This window comes from Trachurus trachurus (assembly GCF_905171665.1).
Source record: "Trachurus trachurus genome assembly, chromosome: 11".
Taxonomy (NCBI): domain Eukaryota; kingdom Metazoa; phylum Chordata; class Actinopteri; order Carangiformes; family Carangidae; genus Trachurus; species Trachurus trachurus.
In genome coordinates, this window is record NC_139904.1 from 2,468,722 (window position 1) to 2,489,195 (window position 20,474).

Below are 20,474 nucleotides of genomic sequence, written 5' to 3' on the forward strand. Positions count from 1 at the left end.
TTCTAACCGAGACCGTTCTCTAGGACCCGGTTCATCAGTGCATCAGTGTTGTTCTACTGGCTTTATGCACAGCTCCACTACTTCCTGAACTTAAAGCAGAAGTAAGCGATCCGGTCGTTTTGGCTAATGCTGCGTTCCAGGCAGGCTTTTGAAACCGTAAGTTACAGCTTCAAGTCACGACTTACGACTTTGTAGCGTTCGAGGCAACCCATTCGTGTTTTTCCGACCTGTTTTACCTGTGAAAGTCACTATAATGGCCACTCGTAACTTCTGACCCGTGAACTCGTACCAGATCGAACTGGTATGACTTCACAGGTCGGAAAAACACGAGTTACGAGCTGCCTTGAACGCACCATAACGTCTTGTCAGCCGATGGAGTTAGCAGCCCCCGCCCTCGTCATGGATCTATTGGTCCTTGTCCCTACGTCACCACATTCACGCGCATCCCTTGGCTGCACACACAGAGAGGACTGCCCCTGCATGCCGTTCTCTCTCCTCATTGGATAAAAACTGTAGGATACGATAAATGTTTTCTCCTGGGCTCAGAGCAGAGCAGAGTGACTGACAGACCCGTGTTTCAGACCAAACACTCTATAGAAGTGATTGCTGTCGGAAGATATAACTATTTAAGACTTATATTAACACAAATATATCACTTACTTCTGCTTTAAATAAGCTCCTTTATTTCCTGTTTTACATTATAGAGAATGTGAAGCTGACGTCACGCCGCTTTGCGTTGTGGGACGTCGAGTGCCATCTTTGGAGGAACGCAAACGTAAACAGAGAGTGGGGACTGGATTCAAGACCCAGATTTCCTCCCTCCACTGACTTATCCAGACATCGTCAACTATCTGGTTTTTGGTATTAGTGCATATACTACTGTGGCATTTTTTTACGCAGCAGTACTGTCCCACCATGATTACTTTTAAGCAACTTTGGGGAAATTTTTTTAGGGAGACGAGCAAGTGATTACATCGGCGATCCTCCAAAGATGGCGCCCAACGTCCCACGGCGTGACGTAACTTCACATTCTCTATTGGACAAACTGAAGAATCCAGGTGTGTCTGACTCTGACCTCACAACAATGGTCAGAGTCAGACACACCTGGATTCTTCAGTTTGTCCAATAATGTAACTGTGCGTTAGGGCTGGACGATTATGGCAAAAATCATAATCACGATTATTTTGGTCAATATTGAAATCACGATTATTTACACGATTATGGGGGGGGGGGGGGGACTATGCAGGATTTATAGCTTGACCATGCTACATTATTAGCTTAAATAAACAGTGCCAATGTGTGTTTAAGGTTTTTAAGTTTATAATTTTAAATATTTATTCAAAATTTATTTAAAACTTTTTTTTTTTTTTTAAGTTGTATGATCCAGCAGTAGAAACTATACATGGTGTTTAGCTTTCTACATTTTTACCTTGAATAAACAGATTTGGAGTAATTGTCATGGTTTAACTTATTAAGAGGGAGAATGGAGGCTCTCTGCTTCCGTGTGCGTCGCTTATTGCGTCTCTGGGATGAAATCCAACCTGGGAAGATCAGAGCCTCCGCCCCGCTGCGCTGTCCCAGCTCTCGTCACAAACGCACCCCATAACTTTTTTTTTTTTTTTTTTGACGCGACCCATAAGTGATCTCTTGTTTATGACAGATTAAACTACACAAATACACGTCGTAACATCGTATAACGTTATCCGCCGCTCTACAGATTGCTTTGTAAACATATGCACATGTAGCCTACGGGCCGGGGGAGGAGGAGGAGGAGGAGGAGGAGGAGGAGGAGGAGGAGGAGGGTTGTTGTTGTGCGGCCGCTTTGAGGAGACGAGCGAGTGTTTTAAATTATTATTTCCCGTCCATTCGTCCTGAGCGGTGGCCGCTGCTCTCTCTTCACTGGCGCTGATTTTTAAACGCCGCCGTCAACACACGAGTGGACTCGTCCACAGCATTAACTGAGAGAGGAGTGCAGTGCAGGCGCGGGGGCGGAAGCGCGCATGTGTGTTTTTCAGAATAAAACACCAATAGACAAAAAAATAATCGTTTATCTTCGATTACAGTGTTTTTATGATCGTGAGAAGCCAAAATCGTAATCACGATCAAAATTCGATTAATCGTCCAGCCCTACTGTGCGTTCACACCAAAAGCTTCCAAAGCGTCAAAAACGCTCGAGGGTGCGCTTCAGACAAGACAGCTCCCAAAACGGCAAATATTTTCAGCTGCTTTGGCCGCTCGTCACGTGACTGACGTCAAAGTTCGATCACGCTGGTCATTGGGGAGCCGAAGGACGTCTCTATTCTGACAGGTTGCTACCGAACCGCGTCATAGCTAATTACCCTAAAGTTAACCAGGGCTCAACTTCTCGTCTGGTGACGCTTTGGAAGCGCGGTGATGCCAGAGAGCCTCCATTCTCCCTGGAACTAGTTACAAGTCATTGATTTAACCAGAACTAGGACTCTGGAGCTGTTTCATTAAGGTACAAATGTTGAATAGTCAAGATACAAATCCTGCAGAGTTCTTCTTTAAAACGTGCGTGTACATGCATCAAGCAGTTAGTCAGAATAAATTCACTATGACATGCGCAGTGCAGCAAGTTCCACCAGTCAAATTTGTTGAAAACAGTAGAAAAAGAAGTTTTTCCTTCCGTTTTCTCTTTAATAAAGCTGCATTTTGTTTCCCTTCCACCACCAGGGGATGAAGGTCAGAAGCAGAGACTACTTTGATCAGATTCACCCTTTAACATGGATCTGGATCAGAAAATTGACCAGCATGAACCACCCGACTTGATCGTAAAGAAATTTCTTTCTGAATGAACCCGTTCGGATTTTAAATCTTCCAATCATCGTGTTTACATGACACAGTTTTATCCAGATCGACATTTATTCCTATTATTTGTGTCCATGTAAACGAGAGAGTGGACTCACACTAAGGGGAGGACTGACTCTAAATGGGATGCACCCCCATATTCACCAGAAACTGTCCTAACTGCCCCACTTGACAGGGTCAAAGATGTGGAACGGCAGCAGGAAGGTGATGAGGAAAACACTGTTGTCACTGTTGTACCTGTTCATATATTAATAGACACAGGGATTGGACATGACCTGGAAGAAAATGTAAAGGAAGAAGAAGGAAACAGATAAGATGCAAAAGTTACGAAAAAAAAAGTCAGGACGAAAGAAAAATAACTTTCCAGGACGGGTTGCTAAAAAAAGAAAAGATATCAATCCCAGGGAAACCAGGACGAGGAGAGACAAAAAGAAGGACGGGCTCGTGGAAGGACAAAACAAAAGTACATCATGTGTAAAAGTCCCAAAGTTAGGTGATGCAGATTCAGCAATGACCCGATCCAAGGTCAGAACAAGTTTATCAGAGGCTTTAACTGATAAAACAATAAACCAAAGATCACAGGAAGTGCTTTTCGACCAGGAACCGACTCCTGAAGGTTGATAACTTGATAAAAAAAAGAAAAAAAGAAAAGAAACCTGCAGCTATGCATTGAGGAAAAGAATCGCTTTGTCGTTTCCCTGTTTCTGCAGATATTTACAGAGCAGGAGGAAACATGGAGGATCTCATCCTTCATCCATCAGATTGGAGCTACACCGAGTCTCGCTGCCGCCGCCGTCGCCACCTCCTCCTCCAGAGATCAACCCTCCCCTCTCTTCTGTGTCGGTACATGCAGCAGGTCACGCTCCGATGCATCCAGATGGATATAGTAATATTATCAGCCCAGAGTACAAAAAAAAGCTGAGCTGCTGTGAGTTCTGACAACCATCCACCAACTCTGTCCGAGGTCGTTAGTATTCACACGCTGGTTTATCTTGTGTCTTTCTACCTGCACAATCTGTTTGTTTAAATCCGTGTTACGTTGCTTTGTATTTTTTTTAATTGTGCAAATAAAACAATCCAAATCCTTCCTGATTGGCTGCACTGCAAACCCCCAAAAGTGTTTGTCCACACAGATCAATCCTATAAATGTTGGTTTAATCCATTCAGAAAATACTCAAATATTTGAGTTGGGGCTGATTAAGACTGAAGTAGAGGACGTGCGGTCCTGCATCGTGGCTCAGGATGCATTTGCATTCACACTGCTAAAATAATGTGGTCAAAGGTGGTTTGAAAAGATAAAGATCTAATTCAGAAGTTTAAGGACATAATATACATGTACATTTATATAATATGTTTCCATTTCTAATGATAAATACCCAGTAACTGAGAGGAAGGAGAATATTTCTATCATTACATGTCTTAAAGCAGAAATAGGCGATCCGGTCGTTTTGGCTAATGCTGCGTTCCAGGCAGTCTTTTGAAACCGTAAGTTACGACTTCAAGTCACGACTTACGACTTTGTAGCGTTCCAGGCAACCCACAACTCGTGTTTTTCCGACCTGTTTTACTTGTGAAAGTCACTATAACGGCCACTCGTAACTTCCGACCTGTAAACTTGTACCAGATCGAACTGGTACGACTTCACAGGTCGGAAAAACACGAGTTACGGGTTGCCTTGAACGCACCATAACAGTCCATGCCGTTCTCTCTCCTCATTGGATAAAAACTGTAGGATACGATAATTGTTTTCTCCTCGGCTTAGAGCAGAGCAGAGGGACTGACAGACCCGTGTTTCGGTCCAAACACTCTATGTAAGTGATTACTGTCGGAAGATATAACTATTTAAGACTTATATTAACACAAAAATATTGCTTACTTCTGCTTTAATTTATGGAGACGTGAGATTGGAGCAAATAAGTTCTTCTCACTCTTAGTATTTGTTTTTGCATATTGTTTAAATATTTTCTCTTTCCATGTCTTTGTGGTTCTTCCTTTAGTTTTATCTTTTTATCTTCATCATTTTTGTTTGTACATGTACTTATTGCAGAGAATGCGTAGGTTGTTTTTGCAGAAAACCGGACCTGGACCCTTAAACTGCATTACCTGCAGACTTTCAGAACAATAGAAAGTTTGCTTTTCTGTTTGGTTGGTTTTTCCTCTTCAACAACATAAACATCAGCAGCAGCAGCAGCTTCAGTCGTGATCTTGAATCCTAATAAACTAACGATTAAACTCAAATGACGCCGCCTGAATCCACTGTAACCGACGATTTAACCCGACTGCAGCTGCTTCTCTCTTTTCTGTTGAAGTACAAATATTCCTGCAGCCACCTTTCAAGTCTTGCACAGGGTGAAGGGTTTTTTTTTTTTGGTACTCTAGAAGATTTCGGGGTGGAGTATCACTTTAATGAGCTGACAGAGATGAAAGGATATGAAAGCCGGGCGAAAAGCAGGTGAAGGGAGAGAGAGAGGCAGTTTTGTTAGATGCCTCCTGCAACTCATAAAATCTGTCAATAAAAATATTTCTGTGTTAAAAAAAAAAAGAATGAATGATGGAGATGACAGAGCAACATGACACAAATATACCCAGTGGCACACTTGAAAAGAGAAGAGGTGGACAGGAAGCAAGAGGAGAAAGAGACTGTCTGGAGGTATGGTCAGGCTGCATGCCATAGGACTGTGTGTGTGTGTGTATTATGGGGTGGTGGTGGGGGGTAGGGGGGGTTGATCTGGGGCCAATCAATAGCAGCAGCCTCTCTTACGACCCCTGAGTTCCTCCTGGCTTGGCTGGCAGGCTGAGAAATCAATGGGCCGGGCCAATAATTCAAGATGGTGTGTGGATTAGTGAACTGTCAACTAATCAGAGAGTTACTGAATCTGACACCGCAGCTATTAACCTATCGATATGACACTTGGCACGCTGACACACGCACACAGACACACACAAACACACACACACACAGACACACACACACGCCTGGATACGTATTGATGAACACACGTACTATGTGGAGGCCTGAAGGAGCCGGCTTGCACACACACACACACACATACGTAGACCAACACACAGAATAGTTGATTACACACAAGTATGAATGCACGTTAACTTTGTGGATACAGGTGAACTTGTGGACAGCACATGAAGAAACATATCATATTGATTTATCATTTATAACCAGTGCAGAAGCATCTTATTCATGTTTTAATAACAATTTGTATAACTAAAAATGATGCTAAAACATCAGACACAAACTTTTCATCATGCAAATCCGGAATAAAATCAGATTTTTTATGTTATTTGCATTTGTAAAATAACACCTTTACATATACTTTGCATGAATAAATGCTTAATATCTTTACATCAGTGTGCAGTGGTATTATAATTGATTATGGATCATTAATCGCATGTGTGTATATCTGCTTATTAATGCAGAATAAGAAGGATTAAAAACGGCCAAACTCATGCTGACATTACTGCACTTTATGTACCTATATATGTATACAAATGTGTATGTGATGTGAATGTTTGTTTAACTCTTTGTGTATTTTTTATTTAGCTATTAGTTTTTCTTAACTCTACCTCTTATTCCTCTGTCTGTTAATTACCTGCCAAGGGACTGAGGATGTGAATTAGCAGGCTGCTAACTCCAACACATTTACATTTGTATACACATATTGATGTTCATTAATGCGTATTGTCCCTTTCAAATAAATAAATGTATTATTGCACATACAAACACACAGCCAGAGTTGGAGCAACTGAGTGTAAATTAGAATTAAAACCTTTAAAATTAACTGTTTGCAATTCATTAATTGATAGTGCAAAATGTGAAAATACGTGTGGATTATTCTACTGTTCTCAAACCTGCATCACTTCACTTCTATGTGTTATTAACTGAGAGAAAAACTGTTTCCAAAAGCCGATTGAAAAAGGAAAAAAAAAGAAGGTCTAATTGATAAAATAATCAATAGACAATAAAGTAAAGAACTCACAGAGGAGATTAAACTTTTTTGGTAATTGTGTCGAGTCGACGACCTTCACATGAACAACGTGAACACACTCTGACCTCTATTTAAGCAGTCACACTTCATTTAAGGATAATGTGGAAAAACAAGCCATCAGTCAGTTTTTACTGCACGCCGCTCTGACCTTTCACCTCCTCCTCCTCCTTAATGCCTCTGAAACGTGGCGAACCAGAAAGAGTCTCCATATCTCAGAGCTCGGTGCTTGTCGTAGTAGTCGCCGACGACTGAGCCCCCGTTTCCTGACACAATACGTTTCTTTTTTTTCTTTTTTTCTTACACCGGTATTAAGATAAGCTGAGATTTGACTGTTCCCTTAATGCACTGAGAGTGAGCGGCCTGAACATTTCTGTCAGGTTAAAAAGGTGAGTAATCTCTCTAACATGAGGGAAAAAAAAAAAAAAAAAAGCCGGGGTAAGCTGAGTTTAGGAGGCTTCGGCCGGATTCATATCAGGAATCCTCGGTGCTTCGTTAATATGTAGACTCTCTGATCTTTTCATATTCTCATGTCCCTCGAGTGTGTGGAACTACAGGCTTATACTGTGTCAAGGGTGCTGGTTCATTTTACATCATTCGCCTCTATTCTTCTGTCCCTTTTCTACTTTTTTTTTTTTCCGGGGGAGCAAAAAAGGAGATTATTTTGGGGGGTAATTCCATTGAAACTGCTCTGAAATAACTTGACTTGGCATGTGCCTATACAAGGCTCCACAAAAGGCTGCAGGAATACTATTCAGTAATGGGGTAAAGCAAAGGGAAGAAGAAGCAGGACAAAAAGCCTGTGCACGTGTCTGTGCATGTGCATGTGTGTGTGTGTGTTGCAAGAGCAACCCGAAATGAGGGAGAAGACTGAAGAGAGAGAGACACAGAGAACAAAATCACCTGAGAGAAAATAAGACAGCTTCAGGGGCTCGGACAAAAAGGATGAATGAGCAGCAAAGAAACGAGTGAAAAATAATCAAGTGTTGGAAAAAGACGAGACGACGTCGACGCTCTGGTTTGATATCCTGCAAAAAAAAAAAAAAAAGACACAATAACAACGAGAATATGAACTGTTCTTTTGTGTTTTGTGTCTTTTTAATTTGTCGGATCGGCTCGAATTCTGTGAATTATCCGTGCACAGATTCTGATGTTTTTGTACATGATAGAGAAAAGAGTAAAAGAGAAAACAAAGAAGACAAAACAAGAGAGGCAGAAATCAGCAGGTGAAGAAAAAGAAGAGGAAGAAGAGGAGGAGGAGGAGGAGATGGCGTTGGGGTGGGGACAGGCTGCTCCACGCCACCGCTGCCTAATGATAAGAGCTGCTGCACACAAGAAAGGAAAGTCCAGCGCTACAAGAAAGAGGAATGGAGGCAGGTTACAGCATTATAGTCGACCCAGAGAAAAGGCAAAGGGAGAGGCAAGGCGGTGGGTGAGGGAGGGGGGAGAGAGGGGGTGAGGGAGGGAGGGAGTAGGTTCATGGGCCTCCCACACACACACTCCGGATTAGGAAACATATGCAGCGGAGCAGCGAGGGATTAGGGGGTGAACGAGAGCTGCAAGAAGGAAAAGAATGTTTTTTGGGGAGGAGAAGAGGAGGAGGAGGAGGAGGGTTTTTGGAGTGGGGGGGTGGGAGTGGGGGGGGTGGAAACACAAGTGCTCGGCCAGGCGTATTTCCACCCCGCTTTCATCCTCCATCCCCTCCTCTCTGCACCTCCTCCTCCTCCTCCTCCTCCTCCCAACTACTCACCTTCATCTTTCAACCTCTGGGATGACGAGATTGGTGTGCAAGGACCCTGAGAGACACGGGAAGAAGAGGAAGAGGAGGATGAAGCTTTCCTGCCACCGTCCCTTCGATTCGAGTTATTTTGCTGCAAACACATAAAGTAAAATAGTCAAAAACATTAAAAAAAATAAAAAATAAATGAATGAATAAAAAACAGGCGAGACTATAGGAGAAAAACCTTGAACCAACCATTTCCAACCACCTGACACTGACTCGCAGCTGAACTCAGCGCTATAAGAGTTTTTTTTTTCTCTCTTTTTTTTTCCTTTTTCCCATTCACAAGACTTTTTCCTCGCTACAGAAAGAATTTTGATTTTGTCGTCGTGTTAAAATTTAACAGACGGACGAAATAAAAGATGAGCTAGAAAATCACAGCAGTTTGGCTCGGAGGTGAGCAGGAAGCTGAGATCTCACTCACACACACACACACAGTTTACACACACAGTTTACACACTTAACAACTCAGTGTCACTTTGCAAAAAATAACAAGTGACAAATGAAATGCACTGTTTGCATGGATAAAAATGTAAAGAAGTGCGTTGTGAGAAAGAAACAGCCTTCTACTGGGGCATTAATAAACTTTACACACAGAATAAAATGATGGACTGTGAGCAGAGCAGCTATAGTATAGAGCTCTAAAACCCTGCAGCTCAAGATGGTTAAATGATGAGTCGAATGAGCCAACGAGTGGAAAATATGATGTCAAAACACGTATAAATATAAAACTTAAAGTTCATCCATTTGTGTTTTTTTGGGGTAAATGCAACTGTGTGAGATGTAACTTCACCACAACAGACTCAAAACATAGTAGAAATCCATGTTTGTCTGTCTGTGTGTGTGTCTACACTTGTAAAGCGACCTTGGGTTTATTTTCTGAAAGGCACTATTTATATAAATTTGTATTATTATTATCATTATTATTATTCAGTCTCTTTCTTCACCTACTTTAAACTCAAGCTCCTTCTGTTTGTGGCTTTTCCCTTTGGGGATAAATAAGTAAAAACTCACAACATACATGCACTTAAAAAATATATCGTTTTCTCACTTATTTTATTTAGCAAACTTACTGAGTTTTAATCAATCAGAGTCTTATTCTTCACTCTAATTCCTCACAGCCTGTATTTAAACACAGTGGATGATTTTGGACCATATAACAATATAGAAACCATGCAGGTCGTTCTACTCAGTCACTATGACAACGCACATTTCTGTGACAAACCTCTCCTTCATGGTCAAATATACTGTATGTTCTCTAAGTTTGAGCATTTGCTGCATCAGGCTACTACAACAACACTGTGTATGTGAGTGTGTGTGTGTGAGGATGTGCAGTTGGGCTGTTTTAACAGAGTGTGAGTGTGTGTGAGCTGATGCTTGAGTGTGTTTTATGTGTGTGTGTGTGCGTTCGGGGTGTTACAGGGGGTCACGAGTCAAGGTCAGGTGATAATTCGCCTGAAAGCCGCAGAGAGATGAGGGGATGGAGGGACAGCGGAGGAGAGAGGGAGAGGGGGAGAGGGAGAGAGAGGGGAAAAGTAAAAGTAAAAGAGAAGAACCCAGTGATTGCAAAGTGATAGGAAGAAGAAGGATTAGAGAGAAAACCTGTAACTACAACTATCCACCAATCTGTCACTGTTCACCTCGGGCCACTTCTCCCTCGGCTCGTCTCTTCGTTATTTTCGCATTTCGTCCACGTTTTGTCTTTTTCAGTCGTTTCAACGGGACAGAGAGTGAATCTAAGACCAACAACCGGGACAAAAAAAACGTGAATTAACACACAATAAACTCAACTTTTTACACTTAACAATTGATACGAGAGTTCATTTTTTTCTTTTCACATTATTTCTCTTCTATTATTATCCGCACACACACACAGACACACACACACACACCCAAACACACACTCCCCTAGCCCAGAGAGGTCGACCTTTAGTGGATGAGGTCAGGCGTCTGGGATGGAGTTGACCTTTGACCCGCAGGGCGCGATCTCCCGCTTGCATCCTAACCAGCTGGACAATGAACCAGCCGTCCAACCATCACTGTGTGTGTTTATATATATATCTGTGTGTGTGTGTGTGTGTGTGTGTGTGTGCGTTTGGAGTAGTGCATGGTCACATATGTGTCTCTTAGTGAAAATGTATGCTCTAATGTATGTGGTTGACCATGTGTGTGTGAGAAATTGGATTTACCTCCTCAGCTTCAGACGGCCGGGGTCGTGCTGCTTGTTACCGCCGTCGAATAACAAAACAATATTGATCCGGCCGAGGTCATCCATCGACGAATCCCGTCTTTTTTTCTTTTTTTTTACTCGTCCCCCCCCTCAACAAAAGCTCATCACTTCCTGTCTTCTTCCGCAATTCGAGGTTAATATCTCATTAACGGCTATTATCTCCACACCAGTCACCACGGCAACACCGTCGGGACACAAGCTGGCAATTCCCCACCGCCGCCGCCGCCGTACAGCCGTTGTACAGCCGTAGCATCCTGCAGGATCAAGACAAGCAATGAGCAGATTATTGGAAATCAATCCGAGCGAGTTACTGTTTCTCTGACCTCCCAAGCTTCATTTCCACTATTTATTGAGGAACGCCGGTCAAATGTCGACTATTGTTGAGGTTTACACAGATGTCAATACGTGCAATGACGAGAACTGATATGCAATGGCTGTTATGACTGTGGTTAATCATTCTCAGGTTCATAAATCACACGATAGCTGGAAGCTATTTGATGTAAAGAAAAAAGGAGTTACATAAATATGGACTGAAATATTTTGAATTCACTATTTTCTATTGAGGTTTTGGTTTCTCTTTTCTTTTTTTTTGCTGACTGCAACATTTTAATAAACATTTCAAGAAAAATGCTGATGAGAAATTAAAAATAAACACACTGATTTTATCAGGACATTTGGAATTCATTTATTTGAGACGACTGGGTTTCACAGAGGTGACAGTGAAGTGTGGGGGTGGGAGCAGGTCTATATATATATACCATAAGGGGCTTTTCTTCCTTATCAGTCACTGGACAGTCCTGATCCTTATTTTCCACGGAGCAACGGATAAAGTATTATTTAACAGCCCTATACAGTTTGAGCCCGGACACACACAACTGACAACTTTACTGCTGCAGCATTTTCAAGATTACACAACTATTTTATATTTGTCATCATTTTCTTAGATTACATTTATACAGGTAAGAACAATTACATTTGTATGCCACAAATGGTACAAACCAACTTGTATAAATGCAGCACAAAGAAATTCAAACAGGAAAGAATTGTATAGTCATGAAAATATCTGGAAAATTGATATTTCTGTATCCAAACTGTGTAGGCTTTAAAATATTTAGCATACTGAAACAGCAGCAAAATATAGCCTACAATAACTGCTATAATTTGCATAGCATTCATACATCCATGCAATTGTTAGTTACATATTTAGTAATAATTTATACATAGTGACTAAATTTGTTTTGTTGGTCAATCTTCCTCCTTCATATTTACATTCAGGTGCACAGGTAACCTATAGATTCTCACTAGTTTAGCCCACAGTGAGGAAAATGAAGAGAATTTGCATTTCACTCAGCTTTACCGTGACAGTTTCCCATTTAGCATATCTGTGATGGCAGCAGGTCTAAACAGCCTAATGCTAATAATATATTTCAGCCCAATGGCAGTCAGTTGAAAACAGTGATAGCCTATCACGCAAACTGACGGCTAGCATAGCCTAGCTTAGTACTTTCCTCGAGGTCATTGTGGGGAGAAAAAAACACGATTTAAACAGGTACGGTTGTTACTTACATGCCGTGTGTTTCGAGGAGTTGACAACACAGTAAAGTAAGGTAAGAAGACACTTCCGGTCATTACTTGTGTGTGTCACTGTATCGTTATGCATTTGCCCGCTAGGCCTCGACCGAGCAGCCATGACGTTCGCTACAATTTAGCACCGCGCGCGCTAGCTACAGCAGCGTTCTAGAACGATGACGCAGACGCAGTGGAACGCTGGTGTTGGTTGCTAGGCTACAGCTACAGGCGGAGGGTTCTAGAACGATGACGCAGACGCAGTGGAACGCTGGTGTTGGTTGCCACAGCTACAGGCGGAGGGTTCTAGAACGCTGACGCAGTGAGTGGAACTGGGAGGAAGAAGGCCTAGAAATCTATACATTTTAGTGATATAGTCTGGCTTGTCAGGCTACCTGGTTGATACAAAGTAACAAAATACAATGACGGTTGTGTACAGCGCGTTTAACTGTGTCTGTTTACTGCGGTTAACTTTATTTAGCCTACGTGAGGTTTTAGGTTTAGCAGCACTGGGTGGGCTCAGGCTACTTACCCGTGATTAAATAAAACGAGCCGGCTCCGCCTGGTGCTCGTGTCTGTGATGAGTTGTGGTAATAGCGGAGTGGCCGGCTGACCTTTGACCCAGGGGTCATAGTGGCGGGGGGGCCACGGCGACACGACAGACGTTGCAGCAAACCGATGAGAAAGACAAAAAAAAAAGAGAGAGAGAGTCTGTAATAAAAAGCAAACAGCCGCCGTCACCAGATGATCACAAAATAGATCCAGTGACTATGAATATAGCCTACAAGTTTTCTCTTTCCTGTAGAATTTGTAGCCTATAGTTCTTCCTCAACACTAAGTCATTATGTAGATTTGAGTTCAGTAAATGTTTATAAAATATAAAAGCAAATATTTAAAATGCATTTCTTCTTTTGTTTTAGTGCTGAGGTGTGATCTGACTTTATCATTCATAATTATAGCAATGAGAAGCTACTAGATCACGTGTAACACAAAATATCAACAAGCCCTCTATAATTTGGGCTGTATATAGGCTGTACAGAGGCTGTGGACATCAGGGGACGCGTCATAAATTCCCAGTTATTATTATTCATCAGTTCAAATGAAAAATCGATGGAAAATCGATTGATGACAAATGAGCATTTAAGAGTTGTTGTCGTTGTTTTCAGTCTCAATGAGGAAACATCACTTTACTGGCGTCACTCTTACTCACAAAACAATATAAAAACCTGCACAATGCATAGTATTTAAATTCATTTACATTTATGCAAAAAAGAAAACGAATTAAATAAACAGGAAAACGAGACGTTTCCTGTTTCTCTTTATGTCTCTCTATATACATTTCTGATTTCGTTTAGATAATTTAGCTATTCATATTCATAATTTCGTTCACTCTCCCTTTGCTGCTTTTAATAAAATATTTTCCTCTCAGATTTTTTATATTTTTCAGTCACTAACAATAAAACTTGTTTCCGGTCTTTCCAGTGCGTCAGTGACAGGCCATTTACATCCAATGCATAAATCAAAATTTCAACCAAAATCAATGCAAATATGAGCAGATTCAATAGATACTATATGATATGATGATATTTAGCATTCATTTATAATTAGTAATAGCAAAAAATATATTTCTGTGCCGCTGTGCCTCATTTGCATATGAGCAAAAATATTCAAATTCGTAAAAAATTCACACGGAGCTCGTTTCAAGTTCTGTAAATTTGACAGTTATTCTACATTTTAATAACCACAACGAAAAATATTAACTTATTCAAATGAACCTGTTTTAAACACTTTATAGAATTTATCACAGAGATTCACAGACAGAGGAGAAACAGCAGCGTTAGTTTCCTTTGATGTTTGTGCATTAAACTGCAAATAAAAATGTTCTTTCTGGTTTCTCATCGACATTTTCAGATTTTTCTGATTTATCAATCAAATAGGAAACAGTGAGGAAACCTAGCTGCTGATTGGTTGATTACCAATCGACCAGGTAACAGTAAAAGCCTCATTATATCTGCTTAGATTATAGGCTAGGGTATTAGAATAGCTATTAGAATAATGATACGTTTTAGTTTTATTGTCATGAGTAAAATACCTGAGTTTCTAACTGAGACTGTCACAACAATACAAACATTTTGTCTATAATTGCATTTTATTCTGATGTTTTCAATAATTTAAAGTGAATTCAGGTTGTGAGACAAAGATCTGACGACAACAGGAAGTGTGTGTGTGCACAATTGTGCATGGCAATGAACTGATTACCACCTGAGCAATTCATTGATCGATCGGGAATTATATATAGCCTATATATAAGTGTGTGTGTGTGTGTGTGTGTGTGTGTGTGTGTGTGTGTGTGTGTGTGTGTGTGTGTGTGTGTGTGTGTGTGTGTGTGTGTGTGTGTGTGTGTGTGTGTGCATTAGAGGGATCAATAGCATCATATAAGGCGCGTGGCGTGTCCCTCCTTCCACGCGCAGGGTTCAGATGGGCGACGCGGATTTTAAACCACGTGTGTGTGTGTGTGTTTACCCTGCGATTCAAGATCAGGGTGAAAATCCCATTGACCTGTGCGCGTGTGTGTGTGTGTGTCCACGTCCCTGACTGATAGGATTTCCATTAATTTACCTGCAGCCTCGCAGTTTTTTTTTCTTCTTAGGAAAAGTGAAAGACGTCTCTCTCTCTCTCTCTCTCTTTCCTCCCCCTCTCCCCCTCCTCCTCCTTTTAATTGATTTCTCATAATTAACTCAGTGTGTTCATCGATTTCCCTGCGACCGCCCAGCCCGCCTGCGGATCGGCAACCTCATTATTTTCACGTTAACCCGAATAATCCCGAATAAATACGAAGAACATTCAATAACAATTAGACTCAGACGACACTAAATAAGAGGAGGGAAGTTTATATGGAGAGAGAGGGAGAGAGCTTCAGATCTGATAAATGCAGCTTCTTAAATGTTTTTGTAAAAAGAAAAAGAAAAAAATATATAGAAAAAGTGCAGAAATGGCCACAGGAGCCAAAAAAACATGCAACATGTTTAAAGGTTTTATTTAGAGCCATAAATAATAGAAGCTCCAGAGTGGTGCAGCCTGCAGCAGCAGCAGCCTCTCATGTTCTCCTCCGTTTAACCAATTGACCTCATTAATTCCTGTTGCACATCATGCACCAGTTCAGCCAATTAACAGGCCTGCTGCTCATCACACACACACTCATCTGACTGGGGCCAGTGTGTGTGTTTATGTGTGTGTGAGAAATGTCAAACTGCTGCAGCATCCCTCCTTCAGGAGGAGGAGGAGGAGGAGAGGGAGCTGACTGATGGTTGAACTGCTGCCTACAGGCTTGTTTGACCTCCTCCTCCTCCTCCTCCTCCTCCTCAAATAAGCAGCAGATTCTCCTCCTTCACTTCTGCTCGTCTAACTTTTCATTATGCACATAAAGTTTCTACTTAGGAAACTGGTTTGAATATGTGACACTGCAGGATTTTCTCTAAATGTGCAGACAATGAAAATCTTTCACTTTATTTGCACCAAAATCAATAATTTCTCAGATGAATGTCAAAGATGTTAATATAGCCTAATAAGATTTAGTGTTGATTCATGTGGTAAATTAGCAAATAAAGTCGAGTAACTAAAGTAATAAAGTAAAAATCTCACCTAATGCTTCTGGAGCCTTTAATAATTTAATTCCTCTTCAGCAGATGCAGTTTCTCAGTTTACTAAATAAAAGGAGCAATTTGTTGAATACAAATTCAGTTTATTCTTCTTAAATAAAGAACCACAGAGAAATATGTGGTGCATGTGCAGCTGCTGCAACTTGCAACAGGATGTGTGATGCAAACAGTTTTAGAAAGAACAATATAATTGAGAGGAGAACATGAGAAGAAGGAGAAGAAAGAGAAGATGAAGAGAAGAATATATAAAAAATGACCTGAAGAGAAACAGAAACAGAACGATCAGGTGGAGGCTGCACGAACAAAACTTGACAAAAATAGAACAAAGCAGAGCGGAGAGGAGCAGGAGTGAAACTGAAGAGGAGATAATAGAGTAGAATAAAGGAGGAGGAGAGGAGAGGGGGGGCAGGAAGGACAGAAAACAGAAAGAGAGTGAGAGCAGAGAGAGAGGGAGGGAGGGAGGAGGTGATGGTGTTGGTCACGGGGGGTTAAAGGAAGGAGGCGTCTGCAGCTTGTGAATTAAACGCTGTGAGGCCCCTGTGTGTTGTGTTGTGTCCTCGGCACGTGCACCGGGCCCCCGCCACAATAAAAGCTGCAGCTCTGCATCATGGCCCATCTGGCTTCTTAGAGGCAGAGAGAGAGGGGAGAGAGACACAGACAGAGAGCAGGCAAACAGAGAGAGAGAGAGAGAGAGGGGTCCTGTGTTATTCAATGGAGAAACACAGCCAGGTGTTTAGGGAGCTTGATTCCCTCCGGGGGGTCACACATGGTGCAGGAAGGAAAAGAAGAAAAAAGAAAAAACCCTCATTGTAATGTGATGTGAGGTGCTTTTTATTTAGTAAATGTGTTGCTGCACTGAAAGGTTTGAGGTTGGAGAGTCAGGGCGAGCAGGTGAGGCAGAGGAGGAGGAGGAAGAAGAGGAAGAGGAGGAAGGGGAGGAAGAAGAAGAGAGACGAGGTGAAGAGGTCAAAGAAACTCGCAGCAAAAAAAAGAAAAAGAAAAGTGAAAAGATGTTTCTGCAAAGGAAGAGGAGAGGAAGCTGTTTGCAATCACTCAGGGTAATGAAGTATACAGTGTGTGTGTGTGTGTGTGTGTGTGTGCGTGTGTGTGTGTGTGTGTGTGCGTGTGTCAATAAAACACGCTCACCTTTAGTCTTTACATGTCCTTCAGAAGATTTTTCTATACCTTCAATCCCTCTCCTCTCTCTCTCTGTCTCACACACACACAGACCCCTCCTTACCTCTCTCCTCCGCTCGGCATCTTAGCTGTTTCCATGGCGACGGAGTTGAGACTGCAGCCAAAGAAGGGTGTGTGTGTGTGTGTGTGTGTGTGTGTGTGGACAGCAGCAGCAGCAGCAGGTGATGAAGCTCAGCTCAGCTTCAGCATCTGATCTGAGAAAGTGAGTTTTCTTCTGTTTTAATGAAAAACAGAAAGTAAAGTTGTGGCGACGCTGTGACATCATCAGAGGAGGAAGAGGAGGAGGAGGAAGAGGAGGAGGAAAGGGCCGGTTTATTGTGAAACATCTGAAGAAAACAGTTTAACACACCAGTTTCACTTCAGTTAATTCACACTCGTCCTGTTCTTTCACTTCTTCACACACAAACTTCTATCAAACTACTGTAGCCTATAAAATTGGGATTTATTCTCCTTTATTCTTTATTATCCTACTTTATTCCATCACATCTTAGTTTTATTTATCCTCTATCCTTTTAATTATCCTCTGTCTTATTTATTTATTTCACAGCTCATCTATCACACCTGCAAACTGCTCACCTTTTGGCTACAGTCACCTTTTTTATGTCAACCAGGGTAGTAGAAGTGAATGGAAGAGGGTTTTAGTTTTGTAACTTGTCACCTTTTTCACTACTCCAGAGTTTGTAGGTCTAACAACTACTAAAGCCTTGTCATGTTGTATGTGTGGCTAAAGATGTGTAAACTCACACATCCTATAGAAAATACACTGTTGACTATAAGATTTACACATAAAAACATCAACGTCTTTATGTATAATAATGTAATGTTATAGAATAGAATAGAATAGAATAGAATGTGTATAATTAATGTGATCCACCAGCAGAGAGTTGCCAGGAAAAGTGCATCCTACAACTTATTACGACTCATTTGTACGAGTGTAGCTAAACAAATGAACAAATAAATGTTTGAAAACCACTGACAGATGTTTTGTCCTTTCTAGTTTATTTCTGTAACTATGGCAACGAAGGTCGAGTAGACGACTAGACCACCTGAGAACTTATTTATTACCTGAAAAACCACCTTTTTTTTATTTGAATTAAAGTCCTTTTTGTGCTTTTTTATATATATTTATATATATTTTTTATTATTATTTTTCCACCATGTGTTTATCATTGTTACCATGACGACGAAGGTCCAGTTGGCTCCCTAAGGGGTCCTATCAGGGACAAAAAAATAAAAATCAATATTTAGGCTATAGGCTACCTATGTTTGTTAAGACTGAAAAGACATGAACCTCTGTTAAAGGATGTTGAAGTTATGTTATTTAGAAATAAGAATTGTGTGTTTTTCTAATTAAATAGGCTAAATGAATAAACTTTATAGCTTTAGTTTTCATTAGTTTCATGATCGTTACTTTCTGTCGCTTCACGTTGAACAATAATAAAGACACTTGAGCCTGTGATCTGTTTTCAGTGGAGTCACATCCACTTTAATTCATGAATAATAATAACTATAAAATATTCTATTGAGTTCAGACGTGAAGCAGCAGAACAGTGGGGCCGAGACTTGGAGCTAAATCTTGTTCTGATATAAAAGAATGATAAACATCATTTGTCACCAGTTTAATCATTTAATCTGTTAAGTTTCCACACAGGCGTCATGATGTCAGGTGTTTGCACAGTGATCGGTGCAGTCTACGCCCTGGAGCAGCAGCAGTTCCCACAATGCAGAGACCATGAACTATGTAAAGCAGCTTCAGGTTCCTCTCTGTTCTTCACCTGTGGAACCAGATTCCTCCTGGAAACCTGAGCTCCAAACACCTGCAACACACACAACAACCTGTCTGGTGCATGTGCATGTAGGCCTATTCTATCACTATATAATAGCAGGGGTGTCAAACGTGCGGCCTGTGGGCCAAAACCGGACCGAACCGACCCTCAGAATGAATCTACCAAGTGTGAAAATTACATAGAAGACAGAAGAAGCATATTATTGTTGAATTGCACATATTTCTACATCTTAATATAATGCAGGCTACTAATACAAAGGGAAATTGTATTTTTATTTATAGGTTATCCATTAAACAGCGGTAGCCTACAAACAGATGGTATTTACAAGGTACAGGGAAGAAGAAGGGTATGACAAACATTAAGGTTTTTCACACTTTTGCCATACTTGTCACTTATTGTATTTAAAAAACCCACAAAAAAACAGGATATACAGGAAGTAAGATAACCTAAAGTAGGCTACTAGGTAGGCTACTAGGTGCAGGGCCGTTGCTAGGAATTCTGGGCCCCCTTAAAGAATACTAAAGTGGGCCCCTCCCCCTAACTTTTCCTTTTTTTTTCTTAGACTACGTATGTATTATCGTTTTTTATTTAGCCTTCTTTGCTTTGATGCTAATGCAGCATTACACTGCAAAAACTCAAGTATCTTAGCAAGAATATTTGTCTTATTTCTAGTCAAAATGTAATTTCTAGTCAAAACAAATCTCATTATACTTAAAATAAGACACATCATATTAAAAGCAGCTTGTTTTTAGACACTTTTTACTTCTTTCAAGCAGATTTTCACTTGGAATAAGTAGAAAAAATCTGATAGTGGAGCAAGTTTTTCTTCCTTATTACAAGCACAAAAAACTTACTTTCACTGGCAGATTTTTCTATTTATTGTGAATTTAAGTGAAAATTATCTAAAAACAAGTTAATTTTTAGGTAATGAGTCTTATTTTAAGTGGAAAGAGATTAGTTTTGACTAGAAATGAGACATTTGGACAAGAAATAAGACAAATATTCTTGGAAAGATGTTGAGTTTTTACAGTGTACTATGAGTATCAGTCAGGGTCTTACGCAGAATAAATCAGTCATATAAAGATTAGACTACTGGGGTTTTTTATGGGCCCCACTGGGCGCTGCAGGGCCCCTAGAGTTATCATCACCTTTCTCCCCTATACAACGGCCCTGGCTAGGTGGAGAAGGGGTAGGAATTAATAAGCTAATGCTTCTTCCTACTCCTTTTCAAAGATACAAAGCTTTTTATCGACTAGTGCAAATAAGTGTAATATGTTATTCACATGTTTGAAATAAAGTATTCATTCATTCATTCATTATTTTACTGGTCCATCAAATTGAGTTGATAAAATAAATGTGACACCCAGCTGGTCTATAGGGATCAAGGTCTACTAGCTACAGTCTATAGACCCTCACCACCTGAGATAG